Consider the following 23940-nt stretch of genomic DNA (forward strand, 5'->3'; position numbering starts at 1 on the left):
GTTGAACTCATTGTTTTTCGACAATTCAAAGAGTTAATTTCTTCAATTATATCAGCCAGACTAAGAGGATTGAGATTTTTTGTCTTCTTGATGTCAACCACGTCCATATCCCACGATTTTGGAAGTGAATTCAATAGCTTTTTGTTTATCTCAGATTTAGACAACAAGATCCCAGCTATATTCTTCTCGGTAATAAGTGCAGTAAATCGCTGCAACTGAGTTTCGAGGGTTTCTCCAGGGATATAATAAAAAATGTTGAAAATTTGTCTTAACATATCTTGACGACTCTCTTTCATGTTTCAAGTCCCTCGTAGACCTTAAAATCAATTAAAAAAACACAACTAGAAGCTAAAATAAAACTTAAAAGTCAAAAAAAAAATTCAAACTCAAAAGTCAAACATGAAAAAGTCAACCTTGAAAAAGTCAAACTAAGAAAATCAAACTTGAAAGTCAAACCGAAAAGTTAAATTTGAAAATTTTAAAAATTAAACGAGAAAATCAAAGTTTAAAGTCAAAGGTCAAACTTGGAAGTCAAAGTCAAAATTTAAAATCAAAAATTAAAAAAAAATAAGAGTCAAAAATTAAAATATAATTTATTTATTAATTTTAATTTAATTTATTTATTATTATTATTATTAATTTTATTATTATTATTATTATTTATTTTGGATGAAAAAGAAATTTAGAATTAAAAGGAATTTAGTTTTGGGGTTAAAAGTGTTAAAAAATGAAAGTTGGAATCGACAGGGATGGGTTAAGTTCAAATATTCGAAGTTAAATCAAAAGGGATTTCTTGGTTGTGTTGGTTAAGTGCGCTGCCTTGTGAACTAGAGGTCCCGGGTTCGAACCCCGGCAACCTTAAATCCGTTTCCCACTTTTTTTTAGTGTATGCGAAGCGAAGTTGCTGCAGCGAGGACGAGCAAGCGATGCGAGCCGATGCGATGCGAAGCGGGGACCTGTTGCGAGATGCGAGACCGTAAACGCTGCTGAGCCATATACTCCGAGTCGAGGCCGCAAACCTCGGGCTGTGAACTCATCGGAAACCCTAGCTGCTGGCCGCCACCCCCTCGCAATTTACGACTAAAAACACTGTTTTTTACCCTTTTTTGCTCCAAAACTCGATCAAAACCCGTTTTTATGAAAAACGCGAAGAACAAACCCCCATTTTTTTGCGAGATCTATCCAAAAACGTAAAAATATTTCGAAAATAAGATCAAATAATGCCCCAAATCTAACAAAATTGACTGATACAACTTGGCTTTGATACCAATTGTAAGTCCCTAATTTCCCGTGTATCAATCATATCCGTTTGATGGTGCGGAATCCCGATCAAACGGATGATGTCAGATCAAATAGAAGAGAAGGAGAAGAAGAATATTAAGAATCTTGATTGTATTGATGACATGAATGAAATTCCTTACAATAGATTCTCACACACTCATTTTTCTCTCTCTAGGCCGTAAATTCCTTTGTGTTCATCAAAAAAATTCCTCACACCCTAACACCTATATTTATACTAAGGGAACATGGGCTGGAAACAAATAGGTCGTAAATGATTTTACGGTCGTAAGGTGTTTACGGCCGTAAACTCATTCGTAAACATGACCGTAAACTCCAGAAATATTACAAAAAAATATAATTGCCCAAAAAAACAAAGTATAAACCATATCTTGACCCAACAGGAGTCATTGGCCAGTGTAAGTCATATCAATGCAACCAACATACAGAGTATTTGATAAACACGGCAACCAAACATTATAGGTGTATATAATCTGATGTAAGACCACATATTCTGCCCAATTGATTCTCACAAATCCTAATTCCACAAATCATTTGTTAGAATCGCCTTACTTGATGAATCGTTTGAACAATTATTGACTACACACCTAAGGGGTCATTGACCAGTGTAAGTCATACAAAGGTAACCAATGTATAGAGTATTTGATAAATATGATACCCAATTTTATTTATGTTTGTGGGTTATAAGTCCACACTAGCAACGTAATTCACTAGACCACCTATAATATTAAAGTGTTCTCATATACTATGGTCGATAACCAGACATACTTGCTAGTTGTCTAATCTAGAACCACCATTTGTGGTCATCCAAGAAAAAGGAAGACTACTACACTCCGCTCTGATCTCACACCCTACCCCAAAATGAGACATATTTGGAACTAAGCACCTTTTATAGGTTTATAACTAAACCAGACTTTAACTAAAGGCAATTTAATTCCAACATAGTTCCTATTAAGTAGTACTATTATAGTTACATAACTAGCACATAGGATAGTTAACACAATTAACATTTAATTGTAATACCTATTTTTGTAAATTTCGACTTGATCTATGATTAGGATTTTTATAGAGATACATTATGTTTTTTTTTTTAAATGAGTATTAATGTATAAAAGTTCAGTATAACCTCATGATTTGTATGTAATACATTTGAGTTAGAAAACATGATGATCAAACCTAATGACACACACACACACACACACACACACACACACACACATATATATATATATATATATATATATATATATATATAGGGAAAAGTGAATATACCCTTAAGGGTATATAAGCTTAGGTACCCAAAGTCACTATAATTAGTTGTTTTGTGTGATATATTCATTATAATGTTATTAAATTTCAACTTAACTTGATTTACTTTGAAGATTTTCGAAAATTCACTATTGTTTTCCTCTTATATCATTTCTTTTTGCCGAACACCTATTAGTCTATATATATTAGAGTTGAAAATGAAAATTATGCAAGACGAAGATAAATGTGAAATTTATAAAAATCTTAGAAGTAAATCATGTTAGAAGTTGGATTATAAGAATATTGGACAATTACAATGTACATATATGATACAAAACAAAATAGTATGGTGAGTTTGGGTACCTAAGCTTATATACCCTTAAGGGTATATTCACTTTTCCCATATATATATATATATATATATATATATATATATATATATATATATATATATATATATATATATATATATATATATATATATATATATAAAGCTAACATTTTCCCTTTCACCCATTCATTTGAAACTCTCATGTATTTTTCCTTTCACCACATTCATTTGAAACTCCCATTACTTTTCAATTTCTTCTTAATAATGGTTATAAGTTAGATAATAAGATTAAATAAACATTAAACATAAAGTGTAATCATATACAAACTAAATTTCAATATTAAAAGAATATATTTACTTCTACTTATCAAGTTATGTTTTTTAACTTTTAACATATTATACTTAATTTATTAATTTTAATATATTGTTGGGTGTAACCATTATCATTTTAAAGATATAATTTTGGAACAATTTGTATAAAATACTTAAATTATTAATTTAAATATAACATTACATGGTCAACTTATATATAAATTTTAGTTTAACTTAAACAACCCAAAGAATAGTTTGTAAATAGTAAAAAGTGATAAATTGTAGTATCTTTCTAATAATGATTATAAGTTGGTTAATAAGATTAAATAAATATCAAACCTAAAGTATTATCATAAATAAATTAATTTCAATTTTAAAATAATATATTTACTTCTACTTATAAAGTTATGTCTTTAATTTTTAACATATTATACGTAATTTAATAGATTTAATATGTCGTTATATGTAAACCATTATCAGTTTAAAACTACAATTTTTGAACAGATTGGACAAAATACTTAAATTTTTAACTTAAATATAACATTACAATGTCAACTTAAATATAAATTTCAGTTCCATTTCAAAAACCAAAGAATATTTTGTAAATAGTTAAAAGTGATAAATTGTAGTGATAAATGCAAAAACTAAATTGTAATCTCAATTTACCTAAAATATTTACTAAATATATTTTTATAATCATTCAAAGTTTTCAAAGATATAGCTTTAAATAACTTACAATAACAATAGTTAAAAATAACTCAATATAAATAATTATATTGTTACCTTTAAAATCAAAAATTAATGTTTGATGTTTTAAATAACAATGATAGAAATTAAAACATTGAGCAAATAAATTTTAAAAAATTAATTAACAATAACAACAACTATAAATAACATTAAACCATATATAATATTTAATTTTATACAAGTGTAACTTGTGGGTAGAAGTCATTCAAACGATTGAGATTATGAAATTATAATAGATGTATTGTAACATCCCAATTTTCAATACAAAAAATTTCATTTTTAATAAATACTTCACAACATAGTTTACCAGAACGTTACCCAAGTCATGTCATTTTATAAACAAAACTATAAAAACGTGTTCAAAACTAACTCAACATAAGTAATATAAATCAGAGTACAATCCCATAAACTCAATGCGGAAACCATATGAGTGAGTGTATGTAATGCGCTGCTACACCGCCGGCTCCTTCCCCTTGGACGAAGAGGTACCTGAAACCAAAACTGAAACTGTAAGCACAGAGCTTAGTAAGTTCCCCCATCATACCACATACCATACATCACATAGCATACACACTATTGGGCAATTATAGGGTGCCCGACCTACCCATGTCAAGCCATTTTGGGGTGCTGACCTACCCATGTCAAGCCATTATGGGGTGCTGACCTACCCATGTCACGCCGTTATGGGGTGTCGACTACCCTCCAGTCTATCTCAACCGGCAACGGGGGCTATTTCACCCCTTACCTCTATCATACAATAACAAATACAATCATACGGTCAGGCATATCTGGGTACTGACCTACGCTTCGGTCCTAACGACCGAGTCAGGGAGAAACTATTCTCTGCTACTACCACTAACTCATATAACATATCACATAAGCATATCTCATAAGAGTATCACGTAAGCATACCAAGATAATTATCACAAAGACAATTATCCATCAATTACTATTGTTGGTGGGCCGACATTGTGGCCTTAGACCCACCCTAATGGAAGGTAGCTCACCTCAATGTCGTGTAGTGTCTGCATTGTCCTCGGTGTGAAAGTCGGCTCTCCTCGACTCCTCACCCCCTACACGACAACCCTTCTAAGTTATCAACTTGTACTCATAATCCCTACAATGGTCAACTTGAATCCAAGTCAAGGTCAAAGTCAAAGTCAAACCCTGGTCAAGTCAACTCATTGGTTGACCATACTCGCCGAGTTGTTCTGCCAACTCGTCGAGGCCTTTCGTTCACATAATACTACAAACCCGTTCCCACTCATCAAGTCTAGCAAAAGTTCGACGAGTTCGCCTTCAACAACACTTCAGTCAACCTTCAACCGACTCGACGAGTTCTTCCTTGAACTCGTCGAGTTCATCTTCAGCATATGAATGCATCCAGTCTATGACTTGCCGAGTTGTAAGAACAACTCGTCGAGTCCATTTTCAAAGATTAGGAGATTGCCTTGGACTCGCCGAGTGTGTTCTAGCACTCGTCGAGTCCCATGATTCCCAGGTCCCTTAAGAACTTAAACAACTGGGGAACCTTCCACACTATCATTTGGTCCTTCGAAAGAAAAGAGTTGGTGGTCATTACACCCCGACTCACCGAGTCCATCCTTGACCATTACTATACAGTCGATTTAAATGGGTCTTAACACATCAAAACTATAGATCTGGCCTCCTAATATCCATTTTACAAGTTAAGTCTCAAGCTTGGTACACATGCATGGGATCTTTGGCTCAAAAAGCCATAAAAGATGGTCTATAAGATGCATGGGGTGTTTATGGCAACAAAGTTGGCATCTTTATGCCATAAAGACCCCCAATGGCCTCAGATTTGAAGTTCTAACTCCATATTACACTTCACAACCCAAAACTGGCTTAGAAGCCCTAAATATACCAAGATCCAAGCCCTAAAGATGATTATTTACATGGAAGATCAAGATAGGAGCATTTTACCTTAAATGAACTGGAAATGGAACACAATCTCTGGATCTCCAAGCTCCCACTTGAACTCCCAAGCTCCTTTCCTCTTCTCAAGCTTCACAAACCACCAAAATGCACAAAATGACCTTAGAACACTCAAACAAGGCTAGGGTTTCAAGTTAGGGTTTACTCTGGACGACGGGGGTTGAGTTAAGGGGTTATAATGTGTTTAAATAGTGTGCAAATCCTCAATTTAGTGTTTCACTCAAACAACATCTACTCGCCGAGTCGGTCTCCCGACTCGTCGAGTAGACTACTTAAACATCCCGCGGATCATGACTCTACTCGACGAGTTGGGCCTCCAACTCGTTGAGTCCTAGAGAAAAACATAATAAATACTTGAATTAAAGGTATACCAGGTATCGGGTGTTACATGTATATATTATCATATAATTCAAAATAATCAATATATTATATCAATTCAATATACGAATAATTATACCAAATTTAACAACAATGTTACTGTTATATTAAAAAAAACATATATTTGCATAAACTTCAACTATATAGGTGTTTATGCACATTACAATGTCAACTTAAATATAACTTTAGTTCCATTTAAAAAAATAAAGCATATTTTAAAAATAGTTAAAAGTGATAAATTGTAATGATAAATGCAAAAAATAAATTGTAATCTCAATTTAACTGAAATACTTCCTAAAGATATTTTTATAATCGTTAAAAGTTTTCAAATGAGTAACTTAAAATAATTTACAATAATAATAGTTAAAAATATCTCTATAAGAATTATTATATTTTTACCTTTAAAATCAAAAAATAATGTTTGATCTTTAAAAAAATTATAATGATAGAAATTAAAAAATTAAGTAAATAAATTTTAAAAAATTAATTAACAATAACAACAACTATAAATAGCATTAAACCATATACTATATTTAATTTTTTTCATGTGTAACTCGCGGTAGAAGTCATTCAAACGATTAAGATTATGAAGTTATAATAGATGTATATATTATCATATAATTCAATATACTCAATATATTATATTAACTTAGTATACAAATTATTATATCAAATTTAACAACAACAATATTGTTATATTTAAAAAAAAACATCTATTTGTAAAGACTTCAACTATATAGGTGTTTCTGCGCAACGCACGAACATTCGCCTAGTACTATATTATAAAGGAAATATTTTTCCTTTCACCACATTCATTTTAAACTCCCATGACTTTTCAATTTCATTCTATAATAATTATAAGTTGGTTAATAAGGTTAAATAAATATCAAATTTAAAGTGTAATCATATATAAACTAAATTCAATATTAAAATAATATACTTACTTCTACTTATAGAGTTATATTTTTTAACTTTTAACATATTATACATAATTTATTAGTTTTAATATATTATTAAATGGAAAACATTATCAGTTTAAAACTACAACTTTTGAACAATTTGGGCAAAATACTTAAATTCTTAATTTAAATATAATATTACAGTGTCAACTTAAATATTAATTCCAATTACACTTAAAAAACCAAAGAATATTTTGTAAATAGTTAAAACTGATAAATTATAATGATAAATGAAAAAACTTGTAATCTCAATTTAACTAAAATATTTCCTAAAGATATTTTTATGATCGTTAAAAGTTTTCAAATAAGTAAGTTAAAATAACTTACAATAACAATAGTTAAAAATAACTATATATAAATGATTATACTGTTGCTTTTAAAATATAAAAACAATGTTTGATGTTTTAAATAATTATAATGATAGAAATTAAAACATTAAGCAAATAAATTTTAATAAATTAATTAACAATAACATAGAAATTAAAACATTAAGCAAATAAATTTTAATAAATTAATTAACAATAACAACAACTATAAATGACATTAAACCATATATTATATTCAATTTTATTAATATGTAACTCGCGAATAGAAGTCATTCAAACGATTGAGATTATGCAGTTATAATAGATATATATATTATCATATAATTCAAAATAATCAATATATTATATCAATTTAGTATAAGAATTATTATATTAAATTTAACAACAATGTTATTGCTATATTTAAAAAAAACATATATTTGCAAAGACTTCAACTATATAGGTATTTCTGCGCAGCGCACGGGCATTCGCCTAGTGTGTGTGTGTGTGTGTGTGTGTATATATATATATATATATATATATATATATATATATATATATATATATATATATATATATATACCTGCGTGGATGTATACCTTCTGTGGCATTGCACCTTCCGTGGATATATACCTGCGCCACCAGTGCAATTTCTTTTAAACTCAAAACACATAATTTTTTTTTTATAAAAACTCATGGATAATATATAGAGTAAATTATATGAATGGTCCTTATGGTTTGGGGTAGTTTGTACGTTTGGTCCCTAACTTATTTATTTCACTCGGAATGTTGATACTGTTTGTTTTTGTTGCGCGCTTGATCCCTATCTTACATAAAAAAAACTATTTTTCCCTTGATTTTTTTAATTTATTTAAATAAACATACTCAACCCCACTTCAGCCTCACATTATCTTAACTTACCTAACCCACCTTATTTAAATAAATTAAAAAATCAATGACAAAATAGTCTTTTTAGGTAAGACAGAAACCAAACCCGCAACAAAAACAAACTGTAGTGACATTTCGAGTTAAAAAAAATAAGTTAGGGACCAAACATGCAAATTAAGCCAAACCATAGGGATCATCCGTATAATTTACTCTAATATATACTATCAACTTCTAAATCTGAAAATTTTAGGATAATACACATTCACACAACCACCCACTTACCCCACTTCTTCCTTTCCAACTTGCGAGAATCTCATGACTTTTGTTTTTATTTCCAAGTTTTGGTATAAGTTTTCTTTCACCGAGTCTATGTTTATGGACTAATATCATAAAATCCCTAAATTGTTGACGTGTATTTGGAAAAGTCTATATATTTTTTATTATTTCTATGGTCAAAACTTTCTCGCAAAATTATCACCCTAGCCTACTTAATGAGTTTCAAGGTTAACTTGGTTAATTTTTTTTGCAAAAGAAGTCATAAAAAGTTCAAATTTGGTCCCTAAGGTTTGCAAAAAATTACACCACATGATTTTTTAACTTTATTTTTTGTTTTTTGTATATATTATTATATTTTTTTTTAAATTTGAACAATTGCAATCAAGTTTTACACAATTCAAATCGAAAAAGAAAATGGAGGGAAGAAACAAGAGGCAACTAAATTCAGTTTTGTGGTAAAGTTTCAGGGGTATTTATGTAAAAAGGGGAGAACAATGGGATTTTTAAGGGTACATGGTGGTTATTCCAATGGAAGATAAGGTTAAGAACATTCAAGGAAGCAAACCTCATCAGTTTTGAAAACAACTATATGACTTGTATGTTCATCTAGACAAGAGATCTAAATAAATAAAAAAAGTCAAATAGTACAATAATAATTAATAAATACTTAAAAAAGAAAAAAAAAACATAAGTTAAAATTTTTAAAGGATACAACAATAAGTGTTTCGTGACGTACATATTTCTCAAACACAAACACATGAACTGTAGCAAGGAGCAAAGACTGTGCAATTCTAAAGGACAACACAAAGGTCAAATAATTGAAGTATAACTGAAATAAAATGTTTAAGAAAGAGATCAAGATAAATGACAAAAAATGACCTTGATATATCAGTTTCATTAACCTCGTTTCCCCTTTTTGTAACAAACTCAATGACTACTTGTATATGAAACTTCATTTTCCCTTTTTGTAACAAAATCAATGACTACTTGTATACCACATTCTATTGAGGGGTTAACTCTATCACATATAGCTACAAAACAACCGTTAAGTGTAACCACCATTATTTTATCAAATTAGCTAGAAAAAGATTAATAACCAGCATTCAAAATAGCCAAATCCCGACTAAATTTCATATGAAAACTAAACAAATACCAACCCAAAATCACTAAGATTAAACAATAACATCAAATATGGGGTCATTGCTTTTGGCTATTAACAAATCTCAGTCAGTTACCTATATATGCAAAGACATCAGAATTGAAAGAATGATATGTTGCTCCGGTTTCTATAAAAAAACATGAAAAACATTTAAAAAAATATATGCGTTAAAAAATGCATATAAACTTTAGACGTAAATTAAGTTCAATCTATTACTTTTAAACGCAAGTTCATTAGAATACAAATTGCGATTCTCAATCAGCTGCTTCTATTACAGGACACAATGTTCCTCTTTCTGTAAATCAATATTTGCCAACTAAGTAGAATCGATATTTTCAAAAAGATAAAAACTAATTAATTGAACTATTTCCAATTGAATCGATTGTTGTTCCAAACCTTTACTAGTCATTTCAATTGAATTGATCGTTGTTCCAAATTTGTAATCACCAGTAGAATGATATAATGAATCAGGTCGTTGTTAGCTAGTTCTCTCCCATTATTTGAGTTCATCCTGGAACTTTAATATATATATATATATATATATATATATATATATATATATATATATATATATATATATATATATATATATAACTTTCGTGGATAATTATCTTTTCGTCTAGTTCACATTTAGGTAACTTTATTTTTTTTACACATTTGACCATTTAACTTGTTAAATGTGTTCACATATTACTATTGTCACCTGTTATAGCAGGTGACAATGGTAATATGTGGACAAATTTAACAATTTAAATGGTCAAATGTGTACAAAAAAAAGTTGTTTAAATGTGAACAATTTTTTTTATAAATTTCTTAGGAATTTTTATAATTTCTTACAATATTTTTATGATATTTTTTTTCCTATAGGTTTTTCAAATACAATGTTTTAAACTTTGCTTATATTTTTTTAAAAACTTTTTTTATATTTTCATATAATTTTAATACAAGTACTTTTAAACAAAATATATTATAAATTTTAAAATTTTCTTACAAGTTTTTTATTTTTTTTAATACATTTTCATACAACTTTTTATAACTTTCATACATTTATTTCTAAACTTTATTTTACAACATTTTTAAAGTGTTTTACAGATTTTGTATAACAATATAACATTTTTTTATAACATTTAAAAATACTTTCGTTAAATACTAATCTAAATGTTGTATTAAAAAAATTAAAAGCTTATAAACTTCTAATTAAAAAATATTAAAACGTTGGAATAATTTTAAAACATTTATATTATATAGATTTTTTGTTTTTTTATTTGCTAATTAATATTTTCTTTTTATTTTTTTAGAAGACCTTTCATACTTATTGTTATATATTTAATCTATTTAATTTTATTGCTAGATACTATTAGTTTAAAAATATTGTATACGTTTAAAAACAAAAGTAAAAAAATTATAAGAGACTATATAGAATATTTCAAAAAACAAAAACATATTTATTAATTAAAAAAATAAAGTTTAAAATTGATTAATATTTAGGAAATTATAAATATTTTAAAAATAACATTTGAAAAAATAATACAAACAAATATGAAAAACAAAATCGCTATTAAAAATGGGAAAATGATTTATCAGGGTAAATATCTTTTCGTTTTGTTCATATTTAGACAACTTTCTTTTTTTTGCAACATTTAACCATTTGATTTGTTTAATTTGTTCACATATTACCATTGTCATCTGTTATAGCTGGTGATAATGACAATATGTGAACACATATAACAAGTTAAATTGTCAAATAAGTACAAAAATAAAGAAGTTATCAAAATATGAACAAAACGATAAAGATGATTAGTCTAATAAGTCATTTTTACACACACACACAAAGTGTAACGTCCGTAGATCCGGGCTAGTCAATTTAGAGATAATAGGGGTCGAAAACGACTTTTCAACGAAAGATTATTTAGAATAAATAATCTTAACCAAGTTGTATAATATGCCGCAAGGGTTCCGTACATATAAAGAGCGCCGAAATCCGAGTTTTAACGAAGAAGTTATGACCCGTCGAAGTTTCGCGACGGAACCGGTACGACACTGGGGAGACGTAAATAGTGAATTTATGATAGAGGGACTTTTAGCGTTAGTGATCTAAATGAAAGTCATAGAATATGTTAACCTGAGAGCATCCATAAAAAGAATGCCCAAATCTGACTTCGTATGAGGAAGTTATGATTTTTTCTAAGATTTGGCTTAGTAGTGCACGACCGTAAACTCGAATTTTAGTTCGAGCGGTTTTTGGTTTACGCGACCTAAATAAGAGTTGAATGTCTCATTAATAGGAACTGAACGGTAAAAAGACAGACGAAAACGAAGTCTGTATGAAGGAGTTACAGATTTTTCGCAGTCATTTAACACTCTAATCTTCTTGTATTGTTAAATTTAAGATTGGTCGAGAATTAGCCGACGGAGTCCAAATGAAAGTTGTAGATCTTATTTTTACCTATGCTTGAATATAAAGAACATCAAAAACGGAGCTCGTATCTGAAAGTTACGGATTTTAGAAGTCGGAAGTGTGATGTAAAATGGTGACGTGGCACAATCTTGGCCATTGCTTTCTCCCCAAGTCTTGCCACCAGATGGTGACATGTGGCACCAAGTTCAGTCATATTTCACCCTATAAATAGAACCTCTCTCACCCTCATTTTCTTCACACATTTCCCATTCTTTCTTCTCTTTACTCTCTCTCTCTAGAACCTCTCTCTAACCCCGAAACCCCCCGAAAAGCCTGGGGAACCTCCCTAGCACGAAGCGGAAGCCCCAGAGTGCTTGACGGCTCCGAGAAGAAGAGCTTTTCAGCTCGGGAACGCTGCTCCAAGCAAAACCCGGTTTTCTATAAAAACCCGCTGTAAGTGAGCTACGCATATGGTATTTTTAATATAGCTTTTATTTAATTATAGTAACATTATTAGGAACTTATAATAAGTACTTGTGCTATTATTATGGGTTATATAAGTATTGTTTAACGCTTATATAATAGTAATAATAGCTAGACTATTAATTAGTCTCATCGAATAATAGACTAAACTCTAGTGGTAATAATACTAGGTTTCGTCGAAGGAAATTATTTTTAAGAAGCGAAGCGCTGTCTGAGTTCGGAATCACCACCTTTTCAAGTGAGTGCATGGTTACTTTCATCTTACACATAGATATGAAGTATTTTATACAAATTACATGCTATGTGTGCATATTATTTGAATACTTGTTGTCTATGTTGGATGAACGATTTTATACATGTTTTAAAAGATTTAAACGATATATTTATTTTATATCTACAAATATGTTGCGGATGAAACATGGGTAGATGAAATAGTTGGTGTGTGATGAAATAAAATGATGAGAGATAGGTGATGATAGAAAGGTGATGATAATTAGGTAAATATATGATGATGAATAGGTGATGTAGGATGAAAGGAGATACCATAACCTTAACCGGCAATGTGGCGATGTACTCATCTACCAGAGTATAGATGACGACCACAGACTATTATAGACAGCCCCGTGGAAACACCAGCAGGCCCATAACCTGTAGGTGATTAATTACGAGTTCATGCGATGTTGTAACTACGTATTCATGCAATGATACTCTAGCCCCTTACTATGAATTACGAGTTCAGGCGATGTTGTAACTACGTATTCATGTGATAATGCCTTAACCCTTGTTGGGCACGTATTGAGGGAGTAATCCCTGAATCAATACTGTCTATGCGATATAGGCGATGAACCTTAGGGAGAGTCCTTAGGAACAAACATATAAGGAAATGTGATGTAAGGAGATGAGAGGTAAAAATGATGTAGGAGACAATGCTTAGGGAAGATACTTAGGAATAAAGAAGATAATGGGGATGAGTAATTGGGTTAATTGTTTGATGATTATACATAATAATTATACTATTGTGGGTTGAAAACCCTATATACTCATCAGGTTTCCAAACCTGACCCACTCAGTTTACTTGTATCACAGGTGACGAGGTAAAGTTACATTACACTAAGAGATTAAGGAGATATAGATCACTAGTGTAAATGAATGTAAGTTATGTTTATGCTTATGTTTTTGTATTGACGATGACATCCCAAATGTTTTAAAATGAATAAAAATACATTTCTTCGGAAATGTTTTGATAACGAAATTATCATGTTTTTATGGGAACAAATTCTGCAACACTGATTTTTATAAAGCATAAACAAAATCGGTCTTTTCTGACCGTGAAAATGGGGATGTCACACACACACACACACACACACACACACACATATATATATATATATATATATATATATATATATATATATATATGTATATGTATATGTATATGTATATGTATATATATATGTATGTATATGTATATGTATATGTATATGTATATATATATATATGTATGTATGTATGTATATATATGTATATGTATATGTATATATATATATATATATATATATGTATATGTATATATATATGTATGTATATATATATATATATATGTGTGTGTGTGTGTATGGGAAAAGTGAATATACATTACAGCCCCACATAAGCGTAGGTACTAAACCTCATAAAATATGTTGTTTTACTATATAAAGATTACGGTTAGGGGATTCACGATTAACAATTGAAGATGTAGATTCAAGATTGACGCAATAGTTATGATAATGAAGTAAGAATATTAATTATATTAAATCTTCCTAACAGTGGAAAAAAATGATGTTCAGTAGGGTGAAGTAATAAACGATAATGAAGGAAAGAAAATAGGGATGACAAAACGATGATGGAGGAAAGAAATGTTATCGAGGATGATATATTTACCAAGTGAAAACCAAATCGGGTAAATTTACTAAGTTAAAACAACATATTTTATAGGTTTAGTACATAAGCTTAGGTGAGGCTGTAATGTATGTGTGTGTGTGTGTGTGTGTGTGTGTGTGTATATATATATATATATATATATATATATATATATATATATAATGTTAGGTTCATGTGAGACGGTCTAATTTTGTGAGACCGTGAAACGCAATCTTAGCCACTCATTTGGTAGATAAAAAACATTTTTAAAATGCAAAATAATTGAAAATTTTCAAATTATTTTTTTCAAATATTATTTTCGGAATTTATAATTTCCAAAAAAAATAAAAATAAAAAAAAACTTTTTTTTACGTATTCTACATATCTGATAAATCTAGTAGAATATTCTAAAACTATAAAAATCACATTAGAATTTTTACAGTGTAATATTATATTAGAATATTTCACGTATTTTTCAAAAAAAAAAAACAACAATTTATTATTATTATTATTTATTTTTTTAGGTAATTAAAGTTCCGAAAATAATAATTAAAGAAAAAAGAATTTTTGGATTTTTCTTTTTATTTTGCATTTTAAAATTGTTTTTATATTTGGTCTCATGGTCTCACAAAATTAGCATGGTCTCAAATGAACCTGAATCTATATCTATATATATATATATATATATATATATATATATATATATATATATATATATATATATATATTAATAAGCATATAGCCTTAAATGCTGAATTTTAAGAGCTACAATCCTTAAAGCAGCATTTACAACAAGTTTATGCATATGAATCTTATTTGTTCTAAGAGATAAAAGTCAAGATATTGAGTTGAGTTCCTATCCATCCGTGATTTAATGATTTGAATACCTTAATACCAAACTCCCCTTAATCCCAACCCTATCCTTTATCCTGGACCAATTTCTCCTATATATATTTTACGATGATGTGCTCCTCCAATTTCATCAGTTTGCCCTACACAACCGGTTCATTGGACATCTTCACCATCACAACCACTCACATCATCTCCAACCTTCATTAACTTCCACCGCCTGAAAATCACACACCGAGGGGGTGTTTGTATTAGATTTTTAGCTTATTGCTTATAGTTTATTTGTGGTGGGAATAAGCAATAAGCAATCAGCATGGGGAAGAATGCTTATTAAAATTAGCTTATTTAGCCTAATAAGCTGGATTTTATCCAAACACTTAAATTAGCTTATTGTGAGAATAAGCAATAAGCACCTCTTTTTTTCCTATCCAAACACCGAGAAGCACACCAACCACCAAACTGTCACCCTGATACCCCAAACACCATCATCAACAGAACAACAATCACAATCGAGCCTCAACTGCGATCAACGAAGACAACCACCAAACTGAGATTTTAGCCATTATCTCGGCAATCTAGGCATGCCTTCCCCTATTTTCGATGTCTTCATGTACACGCCTCATTTTCAAATATGTCTCACTCTAAAGTCACATTTTCTCTCAGCTTCTAACTTCTTTAAACCCTAGATCCCCTTCGCGATCTGTAGTTGTCACTGCCCTCCTTCGTCGTACAACCAACACACTACCATCAAATCAATGCCTTGAACCATCCTTTATCTCTCTTATTGCATATATCAAAACCCTCTGTAAAACAGAGGTTTGATATTTTGAAATATTTTTGAAATTAAGGTCATATATTTATCTGCAGGTTTTGTTTGGGAACAAAAGTTGTTTTGTTTTGTAAATTTGGTACTAATGTTTGATTTTATGACTGATGTATGTGTATGATCTGTTTCCATATCTTGAAATATTTTCCAAATCAGTCTCCTTTTTTTAGGAACAAAAGTCTTCCTTTAAATCCAATGCTAATGTTCGCTTTTATGTTTGATTTATGTGTAGCATCTTTTTCTACGTGTGTATGAATTCTTCGTGGTTGATGGTACGTTTCTTGAATTTCATTATTAGAGTACATTGTTATAGCCAAATATATGGTTTTTTTTTCTTATTTTATATGCTGCTTTTTTTTAGATATTTTAATAAACTCAAAGTTGATATATTGAATGTTTTTGAAGACACGGGAGGAAGGGGAGTCAAAAGAAGGAGAATGGGTTTCACTAGAATTGGTATTAAAGATTAAAGATATATAAGGTATAAAAATATATTATTGTTTTACTTGAAATTTTGTGCATCACAACTTAAATTGCACATATATGGTCTTTTCATTTGATTTGCAAAAAAGACAAGTGGATTTAAACGTAGGGGTAGTATTGTCAATCAGAGAGTTTACAAATAGAACTCAAATTGTTCATGTAATCCGTCTTTTCGTTCCCCTGATGTTTCTATTTCTTTATTCTTATTTTTAAAGTTAATATGAATGATATGATTTTAAATAAAACACAATGAGTTTTCTTTTTGTATTTTGTTAAAATAATTGTGGTTATTATTTATTATTATCTTATATAAGAAACAAATTACAATTTTAAAGAACACAATTTAAAGAACTCCCTTTTGTCCATTATACTCCAACAATAATTTATATTTTCTTCTCACAATCAAACCATATTCTGCGATATGATTTATTTAATAGTATTATTAGCATTAGTTGTAGATAATAGAAGTAGATGACCAAATTTGAAGGTTTTTTTATAATTTGTGCTCGCACATTGAATAACTCATATGTTTAGCAAGAATTAGTTATTGTTATTCGTTGAGTTAAATTTTAAGATGTGTTTATATACTAATAACATCTCCACTTCTTATACGTTCCATCCCAAATCCATAGAAATAAGGAGTCAAATCATAACACTCATTTTATCCCTGACATGATGTGATGTGATATGTTAGTATTTCTTATAGTAGGTTATTTTCCCCTCCAAATCAAGCATTAAAAAAGAGATAACATATAGCAAGATGTTCAAATCTATTGGTAGAATAGAGGGTGGGAAGGTAGCACCATTCATAGGTATTATGTTTCATAATTTTTTAGCAATTTACTTCTAACTTTTTTCTATTACAACATGTACTTTCATTTGTATGCATATTTTTATTACAAAATTAGCTTTAGGAACAACTTGCGCAAAGGTATGAGTAATCACTAGCAGGTAAGTACTCGGTTTAATGTTATCATTTTTATTATTGAATTTTTGTATTATATTTACATTTTGAGTAAATTACACGAATGGTCCCTATGGTTTGGGGTAATTTGCACGTTTGGTCCCTAACTTACTTTTTTAACTCGGAAGGTCCTTACTGTTTGTTTTTGTTACGTGTTTGGTCCCTTCTATTTGTTTTTGTTACGCGCTTGGTCCCTGTCTTACCTAAAAAGATTATTATTTGATTAGAGAAAGATGATGGGATAGGTAGGGTAAGGTGAGTGGAGTGAGGTTGGGAGTGTGTTTATTTAAATAAATTAAAAAATCAAGGGCAAAATAGTCTTTTTAGGTAAGATAGGGACCAAGCGTGTAACAAAAACAAACAGTAGGTACCTTCCGAGTTAAAAAAATAAGTTAGGGACCAAACGTGCAAATTACCCTAAACCATAGGGACCATTCGTGTAATTTACTCTACATTTTATTTAAGTCAAACAGAGGGTAATATTAGGATTTTATCTAAAGTTTCAGTGCTCCTGTATAACATCCTACTTCATGTTATAGCAACCAACTTTGAACTTCTTAAAAACAATTGTTAAAATGATTATGAGATATTAAACACAACCACACTTTGCATTTTAGTGTACTAAGGCATTGTACTTTGAAAATATAAGCCAATTATAACATTATACTTTCAAAAAATCAATCTATTAAGTGTTGGCACCTTTTTACTATCAATCAAAAGATGTTAGGTACTACTTATCATATTTGAATATTTATTTATATCAAGATAACCAATTTTAGCATCTTACTTGGTATTATAGCATCCTAATTTAAAGCTTCTTAAAAATATTGTCTTCATGATTCATGATTGTGAGATATCATATGTTTTTTTTGTTAAGTAGCTTTTTTGAGATATAATTATTTTCATCTTTTCCATGTGAAGGTTTGATTCTTAGCTTTTTTATAGTTAATTATTTTCATTTATTCCATAGACTAGGTTAAAACCCGTGGAACCCACGGGTGCTGTTTTTGAATTGAATTTAAAAATTAATTATTTAATAAAATATTATATCAATAATTCTGATAACTTATAAATTGTAATATTGAATATTTAAATAATTTTTTTTATTGGTAATTATTTAATTACTAACTAAATGGGAAGTATTTAATTAGGAATGAAGATTTTTGAAAATTATTTTTTTTATTCATCATTCTAATTGGACATATGTAGATGATACAATACCAATGTGTGTAATTAAATTAACATAAAATACAACAATACGTAATTATAAAAAAATACAGTAATATGATGGATTAAGTGTGATTTCCTAAAATTGAATAAAACGACGTTACAAAAAAGTTGGCTACAAATTTCGAAAAACTTCCTTATAAACAACATTGGAAGTTTTATTTCTGAGTTTGCCATCTTTATCTAAAATTAATAATTTTAATCCCTCTCTACTCTGAACTCTAGATAAGGCAACATACAATTGTCCATGTGAAAAAACTGGATCTTTCAGAAACAGACCAACCTTTGACAACGATTGTCCTTGACTTTTGTTAATAGTCATTGCAAAACATACAGCCAAAGGAAATTGTCTTCTTGTGAATTTGAAGGGAATCTTTTTTTCTGATGGAGTTAAAGACATTCTTGGAATAAAAGTCCGATTTCCAATATTAGTTCCAGTTATTATACGTGCCTCAATAACACGTTTGCCCAATGATAACACCTGTAGTCTTGTGCCATTACATAAGCCGTTTTTCTGATCAATATTTCTCAGTAACATTATTGGAACACCAATTTTTAAAACCAATGAAAGTAAAATGTTGTAGTATTGACTATTGAGTAGTTATTTTTTACTTTAAGAAGAATACCAACAAAGTTTTCATTTTTTTTAATACAAATTAGATAAAGTACAAATTAAGCACCCTCAATCACAATATAATTTCACCTGTAAAAGTATCAAAGTATCAAGCTCAAGATAGCTTTAACATTTGAACAATAATAACCACATATGCAATATCGGCCAAAAATTTAAAATATTAAGAAAAAATTTAAAAAATTTTTACAAGCAAATATAATTAAAAGTTTATAAAATAAAATGAAAAACCTTTTGAACAGATTCGTGAAGAGAAATGCGAAGTCAAGAAGGACTGTGAAATGTGATTTGTTCAATATTGGAGTCAAATGCAGTTCACGTGTAAAAGCAAAAATGTTCGCATTTGGTAATACAAATCAAAATTGGGTTTCGCATATGAGGTTGTATGGATTGGGGTTAAAGATGCGAAGGTGATTATGGTTAATATTCATTTCGTATTTGGTGAGACAAACAACTCAAATGCGAATGAACTAAAAAAAAAATGACTGGAACATGCGAAGAAAGAGGGTGAATGAAGAATGTGAATTTTACAGTAGAATGCGAATTGGGGAAGAAAGCTAAGAATTTCGAATTTTTATTATACAAATTGATTGATTTATTTATCTGTCTTAATTGTTAACTGCGATATATCAAATACTTATCAAGTTAGGGGCAATATGGTCTTTACATATATAGCAATATTTTTATTATACAAATTGATTGATTGATTGATTTGTCTTCATTGTTAATTGCGATATATCAAGCAGATGAAGTAAGATCGATTGTTTTGAAATGCGATGTCAAATCTGTTGAAGGGTGTAATGATTATTGTTTTCGAATGGTATGCGTTCGATTGGTTATTGGGTTTGTATACAGGGATCGATTTTAAACGGAGGTTAAAGATTATGGGAACGAATAACTGTTAAATTCGATGTTTTCTGGAACGAAGCCTTGGTTATTAAATGAATCATACGAAGGATCTGTTATTTGATTTTGGAATTGGGGCGAATAATCGAATGATTTGGAGTTGCGAATTTGATTTTGAAAAGCCAATCAGTTGGGTTCGCATATGAAAACAAATAAGTTTTGATTTTGGATTCGCAATTGGGTTAATTGGGTTATTGATTGAGGGACGATTCGTGAAGAAAAATGCGAAGTCAAGAAGGACTGTGAAATGTGATTTGTTCAATATTGGAGTCAAATGCAGTTCACGTGTAAAAGCAAAAATGTTCGCATTTGGTAATACAAATCAAAATTGGGTTTCGCATATGAGGTTGTATGGATTGGGGTTAAAGATGCGAAGGTGATTATGGTTAATATTAATTTCGCATTTGGTGAGACAAACAACTCAAATGCGAATGAACTAAAAAAAAAAATGACTGGAACATGCGAAGAAAGAGGGTGAATGAAGAATGCGAATTTTACAGTAGAATGCGAATTGGGGAAGAAAGCTAAGAATTTCGCATTTTTATTACACAAATTGATTGATTGATTGATTTGTCTTAATTGTTAATTGCGATATATGAAATACTTATCAAGTTAGGGGCAATATATTTTATTTGAGTTATAACCAAAATCAACTAACTTGTCCAATTTAAAACAATAAAAGTATCCAAAAATATTCAAAACCAATAATATTTGACATCCTAAATACCCCAAAATAAAAATCATACCAAACAATTAAAATATCTTTATAACCAAAACAAATGATCAAAATATATTAAATGTGTCTTATAACCGATAGAAACTCACTTTTCAATTTTTGGAATCAAGAGTGGAGTTTCCTCTGCGGTTGACTTTCTTTTAGCCTTAGTTGAACTTAAATCATATCCAGAATCAACATCATAAATTTCTTGGAGGTTGCGCTTCAAATCACCTGATATTTAGCAAGGACTTGTTGCGGTTGACTTATCAACTGTTGAGGGTGTAAAACTTTCGTCTGTTTGTGAGATCACATCCTAATTTAAAAAAAAAATGTTTGATTCCTAAAAAAATAACTAATATAATTAAAAGTTTATAAAATAAAATGAAAAACCTTTTGAACAGGCTGTACAACATCATCGGATTCCAAAGCAACTTGATTTAAGGAGACAGATTGAATACTCTAAAAAATAAAATGGAAATATGTTAATCGTTATGTACTTTAACATTAAAGAATTGTAAATTTTCAACAATAAAAAATTACATACCATAAGTTCTATTTTACTTTCCAATTCACAAACAATGGACATATCTTCTGTAACTCTGAGAACTGTGTAGATGTTATTATAGTTGTTGACATTGTATTATGTAATATCTACAACAAAACCAAACTTGCGGTTTTTCAACACGTTAAGTTGCATTGGAAATAGGGCATCACTGTCTCCGGCCTGTAAGATATATTTTAATAAATTAAAAAAATTAAGTAAATGTTTTCTGATTTTAAAATTATGAATAATATACCGCATCATGTATCTTTTTCAACTCGTAGGCACTTATATTTAACAACCTCCTTGCTTCCCTATCAAAAAGAGTCAATCCAATAGTTCCAGTACAATCTTGTACGTTAATTGGAATTATATACCTAAAACAAAAAATAATTATGTCATTGTTAGTGTTGTTTTAAGATTGACAAAATTAATAGAAATAAATATGTCTATACTTTATAACTGACTGAAATTCAGATTTTTTGCATTGTACATTTGTACACTCGACAACCATAGTTTCTGAAATTCCCTCAGGGTTGGTATACGAATGATTGGTTTTGGGAACAGGGATAATTTTTTTCCACATTTTTTGCATGCTTCATAATACCATGGTAGATTCTGCCTTATATTAACAATGGAAGCAACTAATAAAAACTTCATTTCCTGTATCATATCAAATGTAAAAATTATTAAAATAAATAATGCAAAAATAAAATGTAAAACATATAAAATAATGCAATATACCTTAATTGGTTCGGTGATCTCACAGATTGTTTTTAATGGAAAATTGTCCTTAAAGTCATCTGTATATGAAGAAGAGTAGCTTTGAAGTGTAGTTATGCTTTTTTCAGTTATACTGAAATTGTCATGACATTTCAACCTGTAATGTTTAATTTAGATTCATGAATATTAGGTTTTGTGTTTTTTTTAAGTTAAAATACATTATAAAAAAAATAAAAAACAATTGGAAACTAACTTATTTTTAAACTCATTTATTTCATAAATGTCAGAATTTATGAACAATTTCGTTACTTCAAAATGACTTTTAGCTTCACCAAGACCTGTAAAAAATGTATATCCAATTATTAAAATTTATATAAAAACAGTAATTATAAACATCTATATATAAAGACTGAATACAAACCATTCCAAATGTTTAGCTTCAAAAACTGCATCACGATAACAACAAAATTAACAGTCGGGTTATTTTTTAGGTATTCTGAAATTTGATATGCTTGACTTCCAAAAATAGTAACCTTCAGATGTACAGAACTAAATAAACCATAAAATAGTATATTAATATTAATTTGTGATTAATTAAAGATAATAAATAATAAATAAATAATACAATATAATCTCACTCTAGGTTGCTAAGAGTGACTTTTATATAATGCTTGGATGGTACTGGATTTGAAGTTTCAAGAGGCCTAAATGACACGATATGTCCAATAACATCTACACAACAGATACCACAAAAAAATAAAAGTTTAGGATTAAATTCGTAATATTTAAATAATAAAATGTATAACCAAAAAAACAAATGATAAAAAATGATTTTATTAATATTTTATGACTAACCAAAGAATGTGTCTTTTGGGCATGTTTGTTCTATGATAGAATTAAAGTCAACAAACATAAATCCATTGATCGGACCCGAGAAATCATCACATTTTTTTAGGATGCTTTTCCAATCCAAAGTTAAGGTTTGTTTATGACCTGTATAACTAAAACCATTAGTAACAGAAGCCATATTGGGTTTTATAACTATATAACTTTCATCTTCCTTTAAAAGATGACGAAATCTGGAGAAATTCTGATTGAAGACACGAGCTTGGTATTGTGTACCCTGTTTAAAAAAAAATTAAAAATTATTATGTTCATGAAACATGTCTAATATTGAATGATGAATAAAAAATATATCAAATACAACAAACCTCCTCATCCATGATGATCATTTCAATGGAACAAACTTTATTATTTCTGACAAAGTTCCAAATTTTAAGCACCCGAACCTTGATATGCGATTTTTCATCTATCTGGTCAATGTTATTTAGGTAAACCTTATTTCATATTTCCATTTTCTGCAATAAATTTAATCATTATAGAATTGTAAGGAAAATTAGCAACCTTTTAAAATGTACAGAACATCCTAAC

At 29.2% G+C, this 23940-nt stretch overlaps 1 long non-coding RNA gene across 1 annotated transcript; it reads right to left on the bottom strand.

Annotated features, from left to right (window-relative positions):
• Positions 1–22928: 22928 nt before the first annotated feature.
• Positions 22929–23505, bottom strand: LOC144997197 (uncharacterized). The gene is made up of 3 exons (XR_013659729.1): positions 23365–23505; positions 23148–23241; positions 22929–23058 (listed from the first exon to the last, which is right to left on the bottom strand). It is a non-coding gene; the product is annotated as an uncharacterized LOC144997197 (long non-coding RNA).
• Positions 23506–23940: the final 435 nt, after the last annotated feature.

This window comes from Lactuca saligna, chromosome 1 (genome assembly GCF_052625555.1).
Source record: "Lactuca saligna cultivar CGN05327 chromosome 1, ASM5262555v1, whole genome shotgun sequence".
Taxonomy (NCBI): domain Eukaryota; kingdom Viridiplantae; phylum Streptophyta; class Magnoliopsida; order Asterales; family Asteraceae; genus Lactuca; species Lactuca saligna.